Source organism: Dermacentor variabilis, chromosome 1 (assembly GCF_050947875.1).
Source record: "Dermacentor variabilis isolate Ectoservices chromosome 1, ASM5094787v1, whole genome shotgun sequence".
Taxonomy (NCBI): domain Eukaryota; kingdom Metazoa; phylum Arthropoda; class Arachnida; order Ixodida; family Ixodidae; genus Dermacentor; species Dermacentor variabilis.
Genome location: NC_134568.1, coordinates 159,190,148 through 159,210,033, shown reverse-complemented (window position 1 = coordinate 159,210,033; position 19,886 = coordinate 159,190,148). Strand labels below are relative to the sequence as shown.

At 42.7% G+C, this 19,886-nt stretch overlaps 1 protein-coding gene across 2 annotated transcripts in view; it reads left to right on the top strand.

Annotated features, from left to right (window-relative positions):
* LOC142587413 (plasmolipin-like) overlaps nucleotides 1-19,886 on the top strand; it is a 162,158-nt gene that overhangs the window by 65,933 nt on the left and 76,339 nt on the right. The gene's annotated exons all lie outside the window — the stretch shown is intronic.

Sequence of the window (19,886 nt, the reverse complement as noted above, 5' to 3'; positions counted from 1 at the left end):
CCCTTCAGAGACAGTGATCACCAAATGGGGCGCCCGTGCCCACTGCGCGGGCAGTGAGCGGCGGAGCGTAAACAAGCTCGACCCCCCTCCGCCATGCCGGCACGCCTAGGGACAAACGCACGCTACACGCACAAAGAAACTTCTCCACCGTAGTGCCTCGGCAGAGTCACATATTCAAGGAGCAAAGGCCCCCTGATTTTCTCTCTCGCACCCGCTCTTACTCGCGCCTGCGCAGAAACGTCGAGCGTCATCAAAAGCGCCACGCCCCGTTGTACCTACTAGCAATTGTAAAAACACGTCCGGGTCCGTGCCCTCGCCTGTGGCCCGCGAGGCAGGGGGATCAGGCGAGGGAGGGATGTTCTCCGGCGGCTGCTAGGGTGCATCGATGTCCTCCTTGCCCGCCGCTCCGTACAGGGTGGAGACAACCGCGGCGTTGGCGTTGATGGAGGCATTGGCCACGCGAATCGCGGATGCCGTAGTAGACGCCTTCGGCGGACGCCGCAGGGACGCGTTGCCTACGCTCGTGCGTCTGATGTGCGGTGTGGCACTACTTCCCGCAGCTCCGTTGGTCTCTGGTGTTTGCGTTAGCAGAGCCACGCATAATTTTTATATTGCGAGGGCGCACCGTCTAAGTAGTGAATCTTTGTAATTTTAGGCATGTCATTCGTCAACTTGCGGAGTAGTTGTGCTAAAAATGTGTTCACGGCAATACAATCATGCTCTAGACAGTCCGAAATGACAGTGAAAGATTTTACAATTTCTTTAGGAGTGGTTCCTTGAGGGTGAAAATTGATCACAAATGGGTGGATTGTGGCCTGCGTGTTCACCCGGTGATAAGACTACGGGGCGTCTTGTACTATAAAGTTGTAACTAAGCGAAGTCCATCGGAATGATTACTTCGTGTCCTGGTATATAGGCTTCACTTGAGCTCCCGTAAGTATCGTGCATGTTGTTTGCTGACATAGTGATGCGTCTTTATCTGCTTCAGCATCTCGAAAAACTTTGAAAACTCGTCCAGGGTCAACAGAATTGTTTCAAGCAACCACCACTTGCTTTTCACCCACTGCTAAACTTCTAAATGTTCCATACCTTCTTTGTTACGAGGGAATGAGTTCCGCAGCAGAGCCTCAGCGTTGTGCGTTCCTGGGCAGCTCTCACACTTGTCGAATATGCAGTTTTCATTCTCCAGTGCATTCACTGTAGTGGCGAGTAGTTCTTCCATGTTTCTTCAAGCCACTTGCATGGAGCAAGAGCTTGAATATATGGTGCTCCATGCAGACACAGTGTGCGTTACGCTTCCACTAGCTAAAACGCAGTGTGGAGGCCTCAAATTTGTGAATGTAGAAAAGCCACAATTTAATCAATACATTTTTTTCCACTCACGATGGATTACCTTTAGGTTCAACAGGACCAGACGCTTTTGTTGGTCGCGTAGCACGTCCTTTTTTCCCGGAAGACAGTAAGAAACCAAACAATCTTCATAGAACTGCCTTACAGAGGACTTCTTCACTTATTGGAAGCTCCGTTTTTCTCGGCGGTGTACTGAGTAGCTCCGAGTCCAATCTCAGCTTCTGCGCTTTACGCACTTGCCATTGCGAGGCCGCAAAGGAATTCATGATCTCTTCTCTGGACCAAGAACCTGATGCCAAGGTCAGGATTTATAATTTCTTGTTTACTAACTAGCTACATCGGCAAATTTCTTTTTTACTCTTCCTTCAGGTACACGAATCAACTTAATTTGAAATGTTCGTCATTCTCGCACACGGAGGTCGATAGCTGAGGGAGGCCAAGATACAAACACATGCTTTGCTCCACGTTCTTCAGAAGGCTGCTGACTTTTTTCTTTTTTGACCGCAGGGTGTCCCTCGTATCCACTCTCTCTTGAGTAAGAGGGCTCTCCCCTACTGCAGTGAGCGCTTCATAGATACATTCCACAGCTGCTGCTTCCGAGTGCTCTGCAACCTCCGAGTTCTCCTCAAGACCACTTTCTTTGCATGATGTCTGCATAGTGCTTGTACTATTTATCTTATGGCACCGACGACTGCAGCTCTGACAAAGTCGTTTCCCTGGCACAAGAGGGGTGCATATCCCGAAGTTCCAAACTGATAATTGATATCCACGGCAGTCACTTGTGTGCTCAAGGAAAGGTAGAGAACCATCGGGAAGCTAGCTTTGATGTATACATCTTGATGTACAACAGGTAGTAGTGAGTGCCAATTATACTAACATCTCTGGTGTGCCCTGACTGAAGCATGATGAGTCGCCTCTTTACGTCACTCAGATCTTGCGCCTCTAGGACATATTGCTTCTTCGTCTGTGTTGATTTACGAGGACCTCTTGGAACCAGAGCGCACGACGGAAGTATTGGCAGTAAAAAAAGAATGATAACCTTTGATTACATATCAGAGAGCTGCGGCCTCATATTGTTTCTGTAAATACAATCAACTACCAAGAAACATACATCAGCAGTATCTACTGAACAGAAAATCATAAAGTGAAATATTTATTATCGCTATCTCATTTTTAATAATTTTCGCACCATGCTAGGGCATGTGCATTCAATGGTGATACAGAGTCGTATGGTCGCGCAGCTGCATAAAGTGAGTATTGACCGCAAAATCTGCCGTGCTCAGAGGAAGGCAGCGCATCCAGACTTTCCGCTGCAAAATAGGTTGCCTCTTCATGTTCTCTTCGGTGCGCAGAAAGCGCTGCACCACAACACTCTATGTCTTCCATTAGAAGTCACAGGTCTAAAGACACAGATCTTGACTACACGCGTTTGCAGTCCTCATGGAGACAAGCGAAAATAAAGGATCCCGTCAGACGAATATATAAGTGGGTGTCAATATGCACAATTGACAGTTACCGGCGCGCGCATTCAAGCTTGCGCCAAAAATGCCAAGGCGGTGAACTGGCCTCAGGAGCTGCAGAATGGCTGAGAAAACAGACAACATAGCAGACGGCAGCTTGGCGAGAGCAGACGGCAGTTTGGCCAAAACAGATGGCAGTTTGGCCAAAACAGACGGCAGTTTGGCCAGCACTGCCTGCCACAGAATGGACGGCCCAATCAACGACCGCGCATGAGCACCAGCACGGCTCCCCCACCAGTGACAAATATTGGCTGCAGCTTCTATTCCAGGAAAAATGACCGCGACATAGCGTCAAGGGTAAATTGCGTAGCTTATGGAAAGCGATCTGCGCTGACGAACGTCAAGCACCGAGGGGAATTCCGATATTTGTTCGGCAAAGTGGCAACAATGAGTATTGCCGTGTACGTTCAAAACGCCAAATTCAAAAATATTTTTCTTCCCTAAAGGCAAAACTGATTTGATGAGAATTTCCTCAGTGCTTACTAATGCAGTGTTCTATCAAATTCCGCATGCAAAATGTTTACTTGGACCACATCAGTTCAAAAAATACTGTCAAAAATGCAATAAATTATACTTTCTCTAGTTTCACAATATTTTCCAAGATTTGAAGCATATTTCGCCCATAACCATTTTTATATAAACATATACTTTCTTGAAGATCGCATTAATACTTAGATTGGTCAGGTAAAGAGTGAGCTTGTTTAATAACAAATCATGAACATTGAAGATTTTCTTCGTTTTTGAAAATATGTAACAGGTAGTGGAACACAAAAATTTCGTAATTCTTGTAATACGACGTTTAAAAAGAACCTTTATAATGGCGCAGGCAAAGTTTCGAGCTTTATCTTACAAAGATAAATTTTAAATAAATTTACGTATTATGCACAGTTTAGTAAAAGCGAGCGAAATTTGAGAGGGCACCATATGACACGGTAATTTTTTTTCTTCAGAAATTTTTGGCCACAATGCTCCATGTTACGGTACAGCGAACAGCCACAAATTTTATCAGCCAAATCTGCGATAATCGAACGCCACGTCTGGGACACATGGCACGTAATGACCCTATTACTTACGTGGCCATTATAGGCAGAAAGAAAATTTGGCCTCTGCCGTTGTTTTGTTAAATTCACCAGTGTGCACACGACACTGCCCTCCTTCAAAATGGGGGAGAGGCAGTTTTGGCACGCTCAGGTGGAGCAGTTGCCGGTCTGGATCGCCAGGCTTAACCCGCCTGATGCTATAACCTACCACAACCACTATACTTTTTTTGCTGAATAGCTTGGAAAAGAGCTCTTACATAATCAAAACTTGAAATAAATGTTGAATATCGTTTCTATCTTCGACTCCCCCGTCCAGCTTTGGCGTCCGAGAAATCTGGTCACGTTAATCATGAGTGATCGATGAATATACACGAAGCAAATGGCAGGTCCATGCAAAGAAAATATCGAAAGAAACGGGGATCGCCGCCGAAGCAAGCCGTAACTGTAAGCGTGGGACGCGCTTCAACGCGGTGCTGCAGCGCCGAACGCAAAGAGGCGTGGTCGTCAGAAAGGGCTAAAAACGGTAATTATTCATTGCAGTACAAGCTGCCGTTTTCGCTTGAAAATCTTGGTAGGCCGAAAATACGTGTTTCCAGTGGGAGATAACGCGTTTTCGCCAATACAGACGCTACAGCCATTTGTTTCAGGGCCACCACTTGGGTGAGGCGCGTTCGTGCCAACCAGTGAAGTTCAAATTATCTGGAGAGCCAATTTCAGTATTCAAATAACGAAAGTGTTGGCCAGTATAAATGCATGGGCGCCGCCGCGCAGGACCCTTGATAGGTATCCAGTTAGCTAAATAATTTATTTAGTCAAAGTGGAATTAACGAAAGTATACCGTATAATCCGAAGAAATGTTTTGAAAAATACATTTTTTTTTCTTTTCGCAATCCACTCACGGCAGTCTTTCCGGATGGGCCTCCTATAAAGCAGCGGCGACAGGGGGGGTGACACGCACATCTGGCAGGATGCGCACGTAAATTGTCAAAAATGATTGCCCAATGAACTGTGTCTATGGCCTGCTGCCACCTGACTGGCAGTTCCAAAAGTGACAAGAAAAAGCTCTGTTTGAAATTAACGTCAATCGTTTTTATGTTGTTCTTTTAGCTCTACATACTCCTAAATATCACTATAGAATGACTGCCCTCTACCCACAAAATACGTTTGCTCGCCAAGCTGGAGGCGTGGTTCAAGGCCCCCTTTAGGAGCACTAAAGAGAAACACTAAATTGCATTAGACGGACAAAGCATTCGTTCGAAACACTGTTTCTGTTGATTTCGTGGTAAGGGGGTTACAAGAAAATAAAATGCAAAATAAACTTCGTATTTTTTTAGCTTTCGCATCGGTACTTCAGTGCGACGTCACGGAACCCAAAGTATCTTCTGGCATTTGGGCCCTCATGGTGGCGATACAAATTCTTGAAACTCGCGAAGTTCAGTCTTTGGATATCTTAGAATACAATCTAGTTCTTGTAGTCCACGAAATTTAAGCCCGAGCAGACACCGCCAAAACATTGACGACGTCACTGCGACCTGGTGCGGTGACGTCATAGACGTCTACACCACCAGTCTTTCGTTGTTGCATCTTTTTTTGGCTTACCTAGCTTCCCGTCACTAGGGGTGTGCGAATATTCGAATAATAAATCGAATAAGATCCTATTTGATTGGGTCTTCGAATCGAATGGTCACTAGTCGTAAATGAGAATATTTTTTTTAATTGTCAAATATTTCAGAATGTCAACTGCATCCAAATAAACATAAAATTGGAGCAAAAGTATGGTAAATAATCACCCCGCGGGCATAGTAGTATAGAACATGGGAACTTTCGTAGTGGAGCTGGCTGCATCACTTAGGCAGCCACACTTTACAGGCTGTACAGCAATCATTTGCACTCTTTCAAGAACCCTGTGCTTGTAATTTACTCGTTTACTCTTATGCTTCATTTGGGTTTTAATTAACGCTTCATAACATAACTTGCTAATTTTAAGAGCACCGGGATGTGAATGTCATTTTATATTACCTGTGATAATGGCTGTTCTTCATTCAAAAAGTATTCAATATTCGATTAACTTCTGGCACCATTCGATTCCCATTCGGTCTCAAGATGCACTATTCACGCACCCCTACCTATTGCAGCAAGTTATTTTTTTTTTAGTATTGTAAAAGCCTAATTTACTAACATAGACCAACACATTTTTCTATTTAGTGTCTTTTGAGAGGCCCAGGATTTGCAAGGCTGCGCCTATTTTGTCCCTACCGTTTGTACTTTTGTGCCTCTACAACTTCGATTCCCTTTCTGAGAAGCAAAACTTTCTGCCATATTCTCACGTGCATATATTTATTAACTTAGATTATTCTTATTAGCATAATTTATTTAATGCTGTTCCATTATAATACACTAATATGGACACACATTCAAATAATGTAAGTACTTCTTGCTATTGTGACCTGATCAATGTTAAGGCCGGTATAATGGAAGGACACCTTTTGCTCGATTCTAGCCTCTTCTCATTACCCACCACTCGTAAACTGCTGATCCTGGTGATAATGTAACGGTGCAGTGCTCAGACCACTGATGAAGTACAAAAAGGAAAGCATTGGAAAAGAACTGTTACACAGCACAGCGTAAAACAAAACAAAGCAGCACAAAAGTTTCAATACCTTTCTTCTTCCCTGCTGCTGCATCAAATTCAATATTTCTGAAACTTTTATCCTTAAGCAGGCTGCATTAGCAGAGCCTACCCATTAGGCCCCCCTAAACCACCCTTTGCAAGTTTGCAGACAATTGTAGTGTGTAGTAACACTTCCCAGGTCAAGCCAGCTTAGTGCAACTATAGGGAATTGGAACACATTGCACAGTAAACATGATGAGAAGTAAACTTTCAATATTTAATAAATAGTATCACAGTGTCCTTTTACAGCATACAGCAAGACATACAGATGGATGCACAGGTCATGTGGCAATCAATCACTTGGGCATGTGATGTGCAACAGGTTCAGCGTTATCTAAGCACAGGAAATAGAAAAGAAGCACACACATTCCTTTGAGAAGCTGGATAGGCACACAACAAAATCCTCTATGTGAGCTGCCAACAGCAGTTAATGCAGTTGCAGCAGTCCCTAGCTTAATGGCACAAGTGGGTTCGTGTGCTACATACACATGATTTGAAAAACATGTATGTAAAAGTAACAAGTTGAAGGATGTTTTTCATTTGGGAGCTAAAGTTCTATCATAGATAAATTTACAAGGCCTGGAATGCGATTTAAGCAGTTGATCATGTCTAAAGTATGCTTAAGCTCTCCAATCAAAAGTGGTTAGCTTAAAGCAATGGCCATTCGCTTACTGTTCCGAGCTGTCAATGAATGTGCAGTCTGTCGCAAAAGTGTAAATGACATCGATCTTTTTGGCAGAGCAAGCCAGTTCATGCATGTTGATGCTACAGTTATAGCCCCTTACGGCAGCAAGACTAAAGACACATGTCTGTGCAGGCAAATGATGCACAGGAATTGGCACACCCTGATAACAAAAGGCACGGAATTTAGACTTTTGCAAGACCGTACAACACTGAATGGCTCAGGTTATTAACAGAAGCCCATGAGCTGCAGAAGTAAGCAGGTAACTTGTAACTTTCCACCCTTTCACACTGCAGCAGTGCACTGAGGTCTTTTTTTTCTGTACTTTGTTAAGCACAATACCAAATGTTTAAATTACAAAACAATGGTATATCATGCACCTAAAAATTTAGCATACTATCAGAGAAAATAAAAAAATTTACAAATGCCAGCAATGAAAAAAAATTTCCCATTGACCTGGAAGAACAGCAAAAATGTGGTGTGCTGCATTGAACACACATAAATGCACGCTGCATACCATCTTTCCATTCAATTCTCTATGTTCCAAAAGCATTCAATTTATGTCAACCACGGTGCACAAACCTTTCTCTGATAGTGCAGATTGCATTGATGTGTAGGGCGAGAAAGAAATCGCTCTAAACGACTACTACAGTCATACACAGTGGACTAAGTGCTTAACAAAACTATGGGCCTGGGCAATGACACTTTTAAGTTTGTTTTTTTTAGTCATGCGTGACACAGCCACTTAGGTGAGCGGCACTCATATACACAGCCACCAGATACATCACACTTCAGTGAGACCACCTCACCTGGCCGCCTTAACGAATTTTGAAAGCACCGCAATACACACAGTGGTTACAATGTACACAGTAGCTGTCCTAGCACAGATGGAGGACACTATGTTAAAGGGGCGTGATTTCTCATGTTCAAACTGCAGTCAGTTTCTAAGAGTTAAACCTTTTAAACATTGCAAACCTGGTGAGGTACTCAAAAATTACTTAAAATAATTGCTCTAATCAAGACGCTTTAGTCCATGCAAAATATAAAATCAATGAAGGACCTTAGCTGCACTAACACGAACAGTGCACATGCCCTGAATGAATCAATGCTCAGGATGATTATAGGTGTGTATCATTCACTGCACAGCTGTCACTGCATTGATCCAATATAAAAGAACCATTACTTTTGTCCACTAAGTCAGTTACTTAGATTCCATCCAAAGCTTAACTTGGCCAGCATCGTATAAAAACAATAGTGTTGACAAAAATGAGTTCTTTATCAATTATATGATCAGATCATCCAACCCTGTATACATAAAGCAGCATCTGTCAGTTTTCAGAAACATTTTGTTATAAGTAATTAATGCCTTTATGTAGTACTCAACGCACAAGTTCCCAACAGGCAACACTACCTCATTTTCTTTTGTTTCATTAATAATTGAAAGTGTAAACTACTTAGAATGATCTTCAAATAGCAAAATGTTTTATCAAAACTAATCATCACCATACACTGAACTCTCCTGATAATGAACCATCGACATAACCAAAGAGCTTTGTTCAAAGCGATGGCCATAAAAGCAGAGGAATTTAAGAAAAGCTCAAGCAACACTGAAGGTACGCTCAAGCACTGCTAACCCTGAACAGGTCCCTGTTAGTGCCAACATACAGATATGATATGTTCAATCATTTTGAAAAATCCAGAGTCCTAAAGCTAGTTTCTAGTGAAGTGCCTTAGTGGCACCTTAAAGAAAGCACGCTACGACACTCCTATTTTGCACATTCAAAATTCAAGGGTTCTCTATACTAGAACGGAACAAAAGTGCAGTCTAAGCTGGGGTCATTCACATTCTACTGAGATTTTTTTCCATATTGCTGAATACGCACAACTCCCCTCTTCACTCTAAGTCTTTCTTTGTGCTGTGCCCAACCAGTGCACCTTATGATTGAACAGCTTTTGAAAATATAAATGGGATCTTGAATGCATTCACTTTGCCATGTGACAGCAGCAGCAAGAGGTATGCAGCAGCAACCACTAGAATGCTATCAACTCTTTCCGCACTGAAACTATAGAGTGTCCATCACCAATGATTGATGGGCACGGAGATGCATATTGTTACGGGGTGTGTAGAAGGCGTTTATTTCATGGAGCCGTAGGGCAAGCAGGTGCCGGTACTGCACGTCATCCTGCTCTTGCTCGCTGCCCTCTTAATCTTGTTGTTGCTGCTGATGCTGCTGCACCACTACCTTTGAAGTGCTGTAACATGTTACAGCGTGTCACATGTTACAGCGCGTCAAAGGTAGTGGAGCAGCAGCATCAGCAGCAACAAGATTAAGAGGGCAGCGAGGAAGAGAAGGACGACGTGCAGTACTGCCACCAACTTGCGCTACGGCTCCCTGAAATAAATGCGTTCTACACACCCTGTAACAATACTAAAGCCTCCGCAGAACAGCCAGCCTTACTGCACTATCTCATAGAAAGCTTTAAGACCACACATTTGATATCTATGTAATTATTCCAATAGTTTTTAAGCAGTGTCCAAATCTGAAGCCATGTTACTGCTGACAGCCATGGTCAGCCAGGAAGGACAAATGCGGAAATTAAACAAGTGCTACCAGGACAACCAAGTAGAACGTATTTTTGTTTGTAAAAACTGCCATGCCTATCTTTCAGTCTGTGGAACTGCTTTTTGCAACGGCACGTCAAACATGAGAGCTGACATAACTTTTGGTAGCTCAAAAAATGTGATCTAGAGCATTATTTTTTTTATAACTGTGTGTTCACAAAATAGGGAACACTTTGTATATTCTTAATTATTCTTGGCTGTTTTACTGCAACAACAGTTCAAAGCTCGAAATAGGGCTTTCTGTGTCTGTATGGCTTTTCCATTGCACCGGAGACAACAGCTGTTGTCACTGTGTTGTCTGGCTATCTCCTCTCACCATACGGTCAAGAAAAACAAAACTTTGCCTACCGCTACCATCAAGATTTGAACATGTGCCTCTGCAGCTATGTGCTTTTGGGAGCTAAACATCACTATTGCATGGCTTTGGCGCTTCACATTTTGTTTGGGGTTTAGCATCCCCTATAAAATCTGAGATGGCGATGTCTGCACATTTACTTCAGAATTTCCAACAGTGAATACTGTGGCAGAGGAGGATGGCATTTTGTACATTGCAAATAAGTTTTTGCCCCACACAGACTGACAAATGTACCGTCTGCGCATGTACTTCAGAAGCCACAAGGAGCAGTACTGCAGCAAATGACGACAATGTTGTATGCATTGCAAAGAAGCTATTCTTGAGAAGATGGCAGTGTCCACTGTGACAGCCTGCTGCTGTCTTAAACATTGCCAAAGCAATCACTGAACTCTGCCGATTTTCTTATTTTGCCTGAGATAAAAGCATACTATCCTTGTCTGGCTCGGAAGAATTATTTGAAAATTATTGTTTAACAAAATAAATGTTGCACTCACAATCGAAATTCTGCCTTCGAGTATACATCACAAACATAAAAGCCTATTTAGCTTCACTTCTTGTATGCCATTACATTCTAATCAGAACGGTTAGCCCAGAAAAAAATTTAACCGAAAGCCACAGGCATTTTCCCTATTGTCGGGAAAGAGTAATGAACTCCATGGTACAGGCTTCGTTGGAACTCTGCCACATTTGCTTGCTGTCTCTGGCCTACAAACACATCCTGGTTCTGCTCGCATCAGTCTTCGTGCAGGCAGCCTGGCCTTTTTAGGTTAATTACGGTGGTTAAAAGCCAGTTTCAGTGCACTGCCATTTCTATTTTAATGCTTCTTATTCAGTTCATAAGTTGTGAAGTATCTTAGCGTTATTTGATGCGTAGATTCACCAAACCAGCACCTTTAAAGATGAGTTGTACACTGAACTGGGAAACTGAGTAGGGCTAAAAAGACAGACACAAGGTACAGCACCCGACATGACTTGTGTCATGTCCTACCTTTAGCACTCCTCAGATCCCCAGTATGATAGACCAACTAGCCTGATTTACTGCCTTGCTTTTGCATGCTGAACATGTGGCACAAGAGTGCACATGCATTTCTTTATCTCTTGCTGAATGGTTTGGCGACTCAGAATAACTGCCCAAGTTATTTTCCTACATACAGCTAATACCATAATAATGATTATCTTGGCAATCTCTGATTCGGCTCAGCCACCTTTCATTACATCCTCTGATGTTGTTCCGACATCCTAGAAGATTGCATCAAAAAAGGAATGTGGCAACATCTAATACCTGCTATACTTAGAGCTTGCTTCAAAAGGTCTGCGTCTTCTTCTTGTGTCGTTGAGGCATTCTTTTACCTAAGGCTGACTAATGTCAGGCACTAGCTGCAAGAAACGTAGAAGTGTAGGTAGGGGCATGAAAAAAATGTTGGCTTGTACCTTTTGACCCATTTACTTTGTAAAAGTGGAGTCTGCCAACAGTTTACTTGAAATAATATGGTAAAAGCGAAGGCGCTCTGGTTAGGCAACAACCTTAAGCTAGACTGACAATTCCACTAAAACAACTCCTATAAGACAAGGATTTACTGTATATTACAGCAAGCACCATCAGACAATAGCTAACCATGGTGCAGAAGCCTGCCTGGTAGAGAGAGGTATATTCATAAAAACATACATACACCTCGTCGATTTCTATAGAACTCATTTGGATAGATTCCCACCACATTGAGCTGCCAATTAATTAGATTTCATACTGGCAAACTATAATCCTCCTGGTTAGCTCAGTTCAGTCTAACCCAGTCAAGCAGAAGTTCCATATTCAATCCCCAGACTACAACAAAAAGCTTTCTTTCCAAGGAAACACTAACAGAAGCTTCATGCTACGTTTGATTTGTGCCAACTCTCCTTTTCATCCCCACTTCAAAGAGGTGAGGCACTACGTAACATATATGAAGTGATCAAGCTCTCCCTGTTTTAACAACATTTTTCACTGAACATGGCTCTTGTCACTGTCTTCCAGGAACATAATATTTACTGGAAATGAAGGAATTTATTTATTTACTCCACCTATGAATGTTTATAAACTTATATAAGACCAAATTTTTCCTGCAATCTTAGCAAGGTGTGATGCCAAAGGAATTTGCCGATTAAGGGAGTAGTCTCATGCTCACATAACATAAAAGAAACCATGCACAATTAAAATGTAAAACCTGTTTTAGCACATAAGTTACAATTAAATCTGTTCAGCATTTTATCTCACAGCCTTTTTAACTAGACCATACCGATAATACCCAGGTCATTATGTATACACAGCATCCTAATATTTTTAAGCTGCTAAATGATTGTATGAAAGTTTCTCTTTTTTTTACTGATCATGAAACTTCAGACATAACTCGGCACACTCACTGGACTTTGTTTAGAAACAGTGCCACTAGCAGCTGCTTTTGCCTCAAACCATTTAAAGTGCCAGTTAAAAGAACTGAACTGAAAGGGTGCTGCCATTTTTCCAGAAGTTTTCTTCTGTTCTGGATTTAAAGAATGGTGTTCAGCTATGCACACAACTCCATAATACTGTTAACAGCACTTTACACTCTACTGTATTTAGAACAAAAGCCATCATGCAAGATTTCACCAGCTGCATGAAAACATGTGCACAATGTGACCTGTAAACACCGACGCAAGTTTCCAAGCAGTATTAAAGATGCACGAGACACAGTGTCAATGTGTCACACTAAAACTGCAAATGAAATGCCCAGTCTCAGAGTCTTGAAAATATATTTTTTATATAAAGAGAGTTATGCGGGCCACTGTAGCTACCTTCATTTCAACAAATTTGGACGATGACAAACAAATTTGCCTGTTCAGAAAGGAATAGATCCTGCCACTTCATTAGCATTGCTTCCTTCACTTGACCAATTTGGTCATAAATTTGAGGCTTTGTCAGAGTAAAACTTCGTATCATTCGCTTCATCTGAATGTCACATTGACCTCTGCCACCTTGGACAAGCCACTAATCCTTACTGTGATAAGTGCGGAGAGTTTAAAAAGTGCAACATCTTATTGGAATGCCCAGATGACAGGAACAGTTATTTTAGAAGAATGGACTAAACTCCCGTGAATCCACTAGAGATAAGAAAGATATTAGTTACCATGACTTGCCCGTCAAAAAAAAAAAAAAAAAAGAAATCAAGCTCTAGAATATCATCACCTGCACTATTCTTTGTCTTACCTTTACATCATCACCCTTTGTATACCTAATATACCTTGATCGTATCTTTTTCACACTTAAATTTTGCCACTGTCCTCCTTCTAGTGCCCCTGTTGTCCCCAATCTCCCTCTTTACACAGAAGGGAGCATGTTGCTGGTTGTAAGGAAGCCAGCTTCAACCTGTGCTTTTCCTTCAAGGGTGCCTCATCAGGTTTGGCCATTTTGAGCTGACATGTGCAGTGCATACAATGCACTAATGATCGTGTCTGCTAAGTATTACACCCCTAAGCGCCGCAGAAACAGCTTAAATTTCAAATTAAATGCTATTTGCCCTTCTTCTTGCAGGCGCCGCGCTCTCCCAGCCGGAGAGTCAACATATATCGCGCAAGTGTGCCTACACACATGGCAGTGCTGTGACGTCGCTCATAGTGACACGCGACTTCCAAGAGTTATTCAAGGCAACATCAGTTATTTGTTTAATCAGTTGCTTCAATAGATAAATTAAAATTTAGAGAACTAATGAAACATACAAACCGAATGTCTGCGTGTTTTTGTTTTACTTCGTATTGGATCAAGAGATCTACTTCCGTTTCGTCTGCTTGTTCCCCCATTGTGCAGCCGTGCGCACAGAGAATGAAACTCATTTTCTACCATGTTCCAGTGCCGTGATCATGCCCTTTCATTCTCTCACACCTGCCTCATTGCTCGTGATTGTGGCACTGATCAGGTGTTCCCGTGCAGAGCATGCAAAATAGTCTGCTGCGCGAAACGAGACAAACGCAACAGCTTGCGAATGAGACCGTTACTGGTAGTGCACCACTCAGCAAAAACGCACAAGAAAAAAAAAAAAAAAAAGAGAGAAAGTTGGACCCATGAAGCATTCACTATGCGATCCTCCAGGTCCAGTATGGGATTTTCGCTTGCGGAGGCTAGACTGGGCAAGTGACACAGTGTCTATGTTCGTGATGACACTCGCCTCCATAAATCATAGGTTTGCACAAATTCAAACATTTCTATCTCCGGTATTAATTAACTAATATGAAAAATTGTTGCGGTAGAACACTGCTTAGGGGGCACGTAACAACTTCCAGCATATAAGCAAAATTTGCTATGTGGACTGGCAAGGGGTCGCTTAAAGAGCTATCTCCTATGCATTTGATGGCTTTTAATTCAAACTGCATTGTTTTTGGTTGGCAGTTACATATGCACCGCTTTTCACAGTGTTTCTGTAACACAGGTCTTTGATCAGCTGTGTGAGAATGTGCACACTATGTAGCCTCCAAATGATGGCAACTGCCCTATGATTGATGTTACAGCATGGCACAACTGCTTTGGACAGCATACCAAACTCGCCTATAGCCTTATGGTAAAGTTTCATGACAAGAAAAGAAGTATTAAGGACTGTGATAGCACTCACAAAACAGCCATATATGCTGCAATGTTGCACTACACAAAGAACAAAAACAGAAATGCAAGAAGCACATATCAACAGAAAGTATGCTAGTGGCTTGATCTGCTAAAAATGCCTATGGTTATAAACCATTAACACAACGAAAGCAGTAAAACCGTAAGTCACTACAACATATCAATTTTCCCTCATGAGAAAACTAAATATAGCCTTGTCAGAAATCAGTTACAGTTCCCTACAATGGGATATTTGCCTATAGCTCTCCACTGTCAAAAATAGTACACACATGCTTCTAAAACGGCTGTGAACCTCCGGAGAGAAACTCGCGGTCCAGCTCACCTGCAGCCTCTTTTATGTGTGCATAAGGAATAGTCCTGTATTCACCATGGTGGGTTGCATCAAACTGCTTTTGGAAAGATCCATATATCTTGGATCAATGCATTTCAAACTGCACTATCTAAAAAGCACAAATTCAAATACCCACTAAACAACCTAAAGAAAAAAATTATGGAATTGTGGATTATGAAGAACACCTCGGTGGAGGACTCCAGGTTAAATTTAACCATCTGCAGGTTCTTTGATGTGAGCCTAAACATCTAGTACACGCATGCTTTGGCATTTTGCCCCCATTTAAGTACGGCTGTCACAACCAGGAATCGAACCCACGACCTCCTGCAGCAACCTAAAGAAGGTAAGTTATCATGCAGTTACTAAGTATTGCAAAAAAGTACAATATAAGGTATGACGCGAACAGCAGGAGAGCAATAACTGATTTCCCAAACCAGCTGAAGCCACAGTCAGATAACCAGAGCCATGCACTTCCTACTCAAAGCACCTTTTTTTACCGCATAAGAAATTTATCCCTGGCAAGGAAACTGAACACCATTTCAAAATTTACAAATTACATCTAGACAGATGCACTGCAGTCGTCAAGAGCATTGCAAACATTTAGAGCTATTATTTTAGTTATCACAGCAGCAAGACATGGTCCATAGTGCCAATGACACCTCTTAAAGACAGCTTCTGCTATGTCACTCTGCAAGCAAGCTGCATCAGTATGCACATAGAGCTAATGCGTTTTCTCTATCCCAAATGGATTTGGTTCACAGCTTCACAACAGAATCCTTTTGTTTTCAATAGCAATACTAATAGTAATATTTTCAATAAGTAATCAATAAGCGAGACATCAGAAATGCACAAATTCTAGTAGGTAAGAAACACACCTGCTAATGCATCACACGAGTTTGGAACACAGCATTTCAGATGTACCCTGTAGTGCAGCCAAGCTAAGCACTATTAATTTGTTTTTTGCAAGAATGTGGCATGAAAGGCTCATATGAGCAGCATGCGGTGCTAAATTCAACAGCTTCTCAGCCATATGCCAACTACATTCAAGACCAGAAAAATTCAAAAGCAAAAGCAACTTGCATTAGTATTTAAAAACATTTTTTTTTTAAATCAACACACCTGCTTCATAAAAGTTACATTCACGCCCACAATGAAAAAAAAAAAATCATTTGCAGCACACTTAAAGGTAAGCTGAAACACTTCAAAAAAAGTAACTTGTCAGCAGGTTATTAGTTTTTTTACCCCCTGAATACAGAAATCATAGTTTGACAGGCCATAAGTCAATGCAAGTTGCATTAATTTAGCAAAAACTAGTAGCAGTGTCAGCGAGAGAAGCCGCGGGTCGATTAAGGGGCTCTGATGGCGAAGACGATTACGACATCTTCGGTATCTGCAAGGCACGCGATTCGAATAGAGCGCTCATGTGACCCCTGTGTTGCTGTCATCCTCACGCCCAGCCTTTCACCACTGCGCTGAGCACACGAGGGCGGCAGAGCTTCGACAAAAATTTATATGGCGATTTGGCACTGCTATGTGCACTATCAAGAAAATAACTTCAGAAGTTAAATTATACTTTGCCAGCCTTCTAAACCACTGTAAATCTTCCAATTCTAAAATCTATACAGCTTCCCTTTAAGTAGTCTTGGTCAAATGTGAAAACATGTCAACAAAGTCAACAAAGCTTATTTCAAGTCAAAATGTTAGAAATACCTCATTGTTTCATGTACCGCTTTGAACTTGGCTAAAGTGACCCCTACAACACCAAAAGCTCCGATACAGTGCAAAGACAAAATAAATACTACATACTCCAAATACCAATCACTAAGCACAGAAACAACTCTTTTCATTTTGTTTAAGCTATCACAATAAGACACACTCGAGGGACTACAAGCCCCACTTCTTTGCTTGAGCAAAAATCAGTGCAGCTGTTTAGAAGCCTTTAAAAGTCTAGCGACTTCGATTATTTGCAGATCATAGATAATGAATATGCAGAGATATCATAGAATAGCCCTTACAGCTAATACACAGAGTTCCAAAAAATTATGAAAGGAAATGCTTCAGCAACAAGTGAGTAATGTACTATAAAATTTTAGGTCATTACAGAAAGAAAGCAGATAAAAAAAAAAGAATTTAAGGTGGAAACCAGATCTATAACACTGCCATGCTACAATGAGGGATGTTCATAAAGTTCGTATTATTGTCATGAAGGAACGTAGACTAGGCCATGAGACTAATCTGGAAGCATAATCTGAGCTCACACTAATGTTAACCTGCTGCATTATTTGTTCAACAGTTACACTATAGTGAGCAAGCATTAGAGCCTCAACCAGAGCATCAATTTCTGATTCACCATCAAGTGATGGTCAGCCACTCTATGTCCTTTGTTGTCTTGGCTTGTTCAACTGCATTAAAGGGAAGCTGAAACGGTTTTCAATTTCCATGAATTGCTGGGATTGGGAAGAACAGACCTAACAATTTACGGTTCCGAAATTTGTTTCTTCGTTTTGTTAATATAAGGGGCGGAAATCGCTTTCTAAATCACCCCCGCGGACACGCCCCCATCGCTTCCCGGAGCGCCGGGTGAGGTGGTTGCCAGAGGAGAGAACCGGCGAGAGTGACGTCATTCGCGGAGACCGAGTTGCCGGACCGGCGTGCTGGCATGTGCTGGCATGCCTCTTTCCGTTCTGCGCTTTACTGCACGACGCTACGAGAGATCTGCCGCCGCCGCCGCCGCGCACGTTTGTTTTCTTTTGCGATTTTCGTAAACTGTTCTTTCCTTCTGTGCTGCGTGAGTGCCTACAGCCGAGGGCGCCCAACATGCCCTCGTTCTGTGCAGCATTCGGCTGCGCGAACACAGGCGGGCGAGACGATGTGGTGTTTCACAGGTTCCCGAAGGACAAGAAGCTTGCAGCGCAGTGGGTCCGTGCGGTGAGGAGAGATAAGTTCGTGTCAACGAAATCAATTGTGCTGTGCTCGGACCATTTCCGCGATAGCCAGATAGCCTTACGACAAATGCGGAAACGCGTTGTTGCTTGCGTTGCTACACTCCGTTTCATACATCAGGTGCAACGCTGTGGAGGCTTGAGATACTTCTTGCAGTGGCTGCGTTCGCACTTAGAAAAAGTTTGGTGTTTCTTGACCCGATTTTTTAGAAAATTTTCCATATATAAGCTCAGTTCTGAATGAAAAAAAAGAATTTACCCATAGAAACAATCTGTGTACTTATACGGCTGCTAACACGTTCTTTTAAATCAATTTTCTTTTCGGCATTTTTTAACTGCAGCCCGTCGCGGCAGCTTCACGTGCATGCTCGCGCGAGCAAACGCCGCTGGCACGCTGCGAAGCATAGACGGAAACTCGCGCAGTAATAAATTTTGGTGACCGGGCTTCGTGCGTAGCTTCCACAGCGTTGCACCTGAGGTATGAAATGGAGTATAGGCTTTCCTAGTGACATTCGACGTACGGTTGCAGTTATCGTGTTTACCACACGGCGGTGCTAAAACTGCCTAATATCTTTATGTCAACACTAGCATGGAGCACGCATACCGATTCTTGATCGAGCCACAATCGCAAAGTCGTTGAACCATAGTATGAATATTGCACGTATAATACCTCTGGCCATCTCTGGATGTGTATGATAAGCAACTTCCATGACTGTACCTCGCAGCACTGCATGTGCGCGCTTTGAAACGCGGCACTTATGTTCGCGATCGTGTATCAACACTCAGAAAACCACGGGACTTTAGTCAAGCAGCGGCAAGGTGCTTGACATCGCGGAATTGCACCCGTGTTTACAATCTAATGAGAAGTTAGTGCTTCGGCATTCTTCCAGCAGCAAGTTCCCAGTGACACTTTAGCGCATTTTTTCTCCCGTCATTGGAACGTGTAGCTACATGAAAAACAACGACAACAACATACGTACAAGCTAAGATTTCCAACGCGCGAGAAGGTTCACACATCTCTCTCGCTGTTGGCACACTCAACATCGTCGTTGCCGCCATCGTTTTCCGTATCGGCTGTCGGTTCGAATATGTACGGCGAAAATACATGCTGTCCGAGACAGCGAGAACGTTCCATAATGCTTACAACTCAGCTATGAAGCCAGAACAGAACAGCGTGCTACGCTCTGAAACGGCGGCGTCGACCGGCGACTGCCGCGAATGACGTCACAGCGGCCCCGACCAATCACGGGCAACAGCGGTGTTCGCGCGAATCCCTGAGGTGCTGGTGCGCGTTTTCATGAAAAAACAGCCGCTTGCGTTTGTTTTCGCCCTTTTTGAACCAGATATTCGTGTTCAGGGGACTCAAAACTGTAGAATGCCGCAGGGAACTCATTCTTTTTCGAAAAGTGTTTCAGCTTCCCTTTAAAATCACTTGCACAATTTCACAACAGTGTCACAACCTCGGACATTGCCACCATGCACCACCACCAGCTTGGCATAAATCTCCTTGGCCCTGGGTCCCTTCAAATACAGAAAGCAGATCGCTTCTTGCGCTTCAACGAACTTCAGCGATGGATGCTGCTGTTTTTGTTTTGATGTTCTAAGGGTGTACCATAACACCATGTAGAAAAAAATTTATACTTTGTTGAAACTAGAGAGACGGGCACTCATTTTGATGCCTATCATTAAGCCTGTTACAAATTTAAGGTACTGATATGAACTTTATGAACACCCCTCGTATGTGCAAT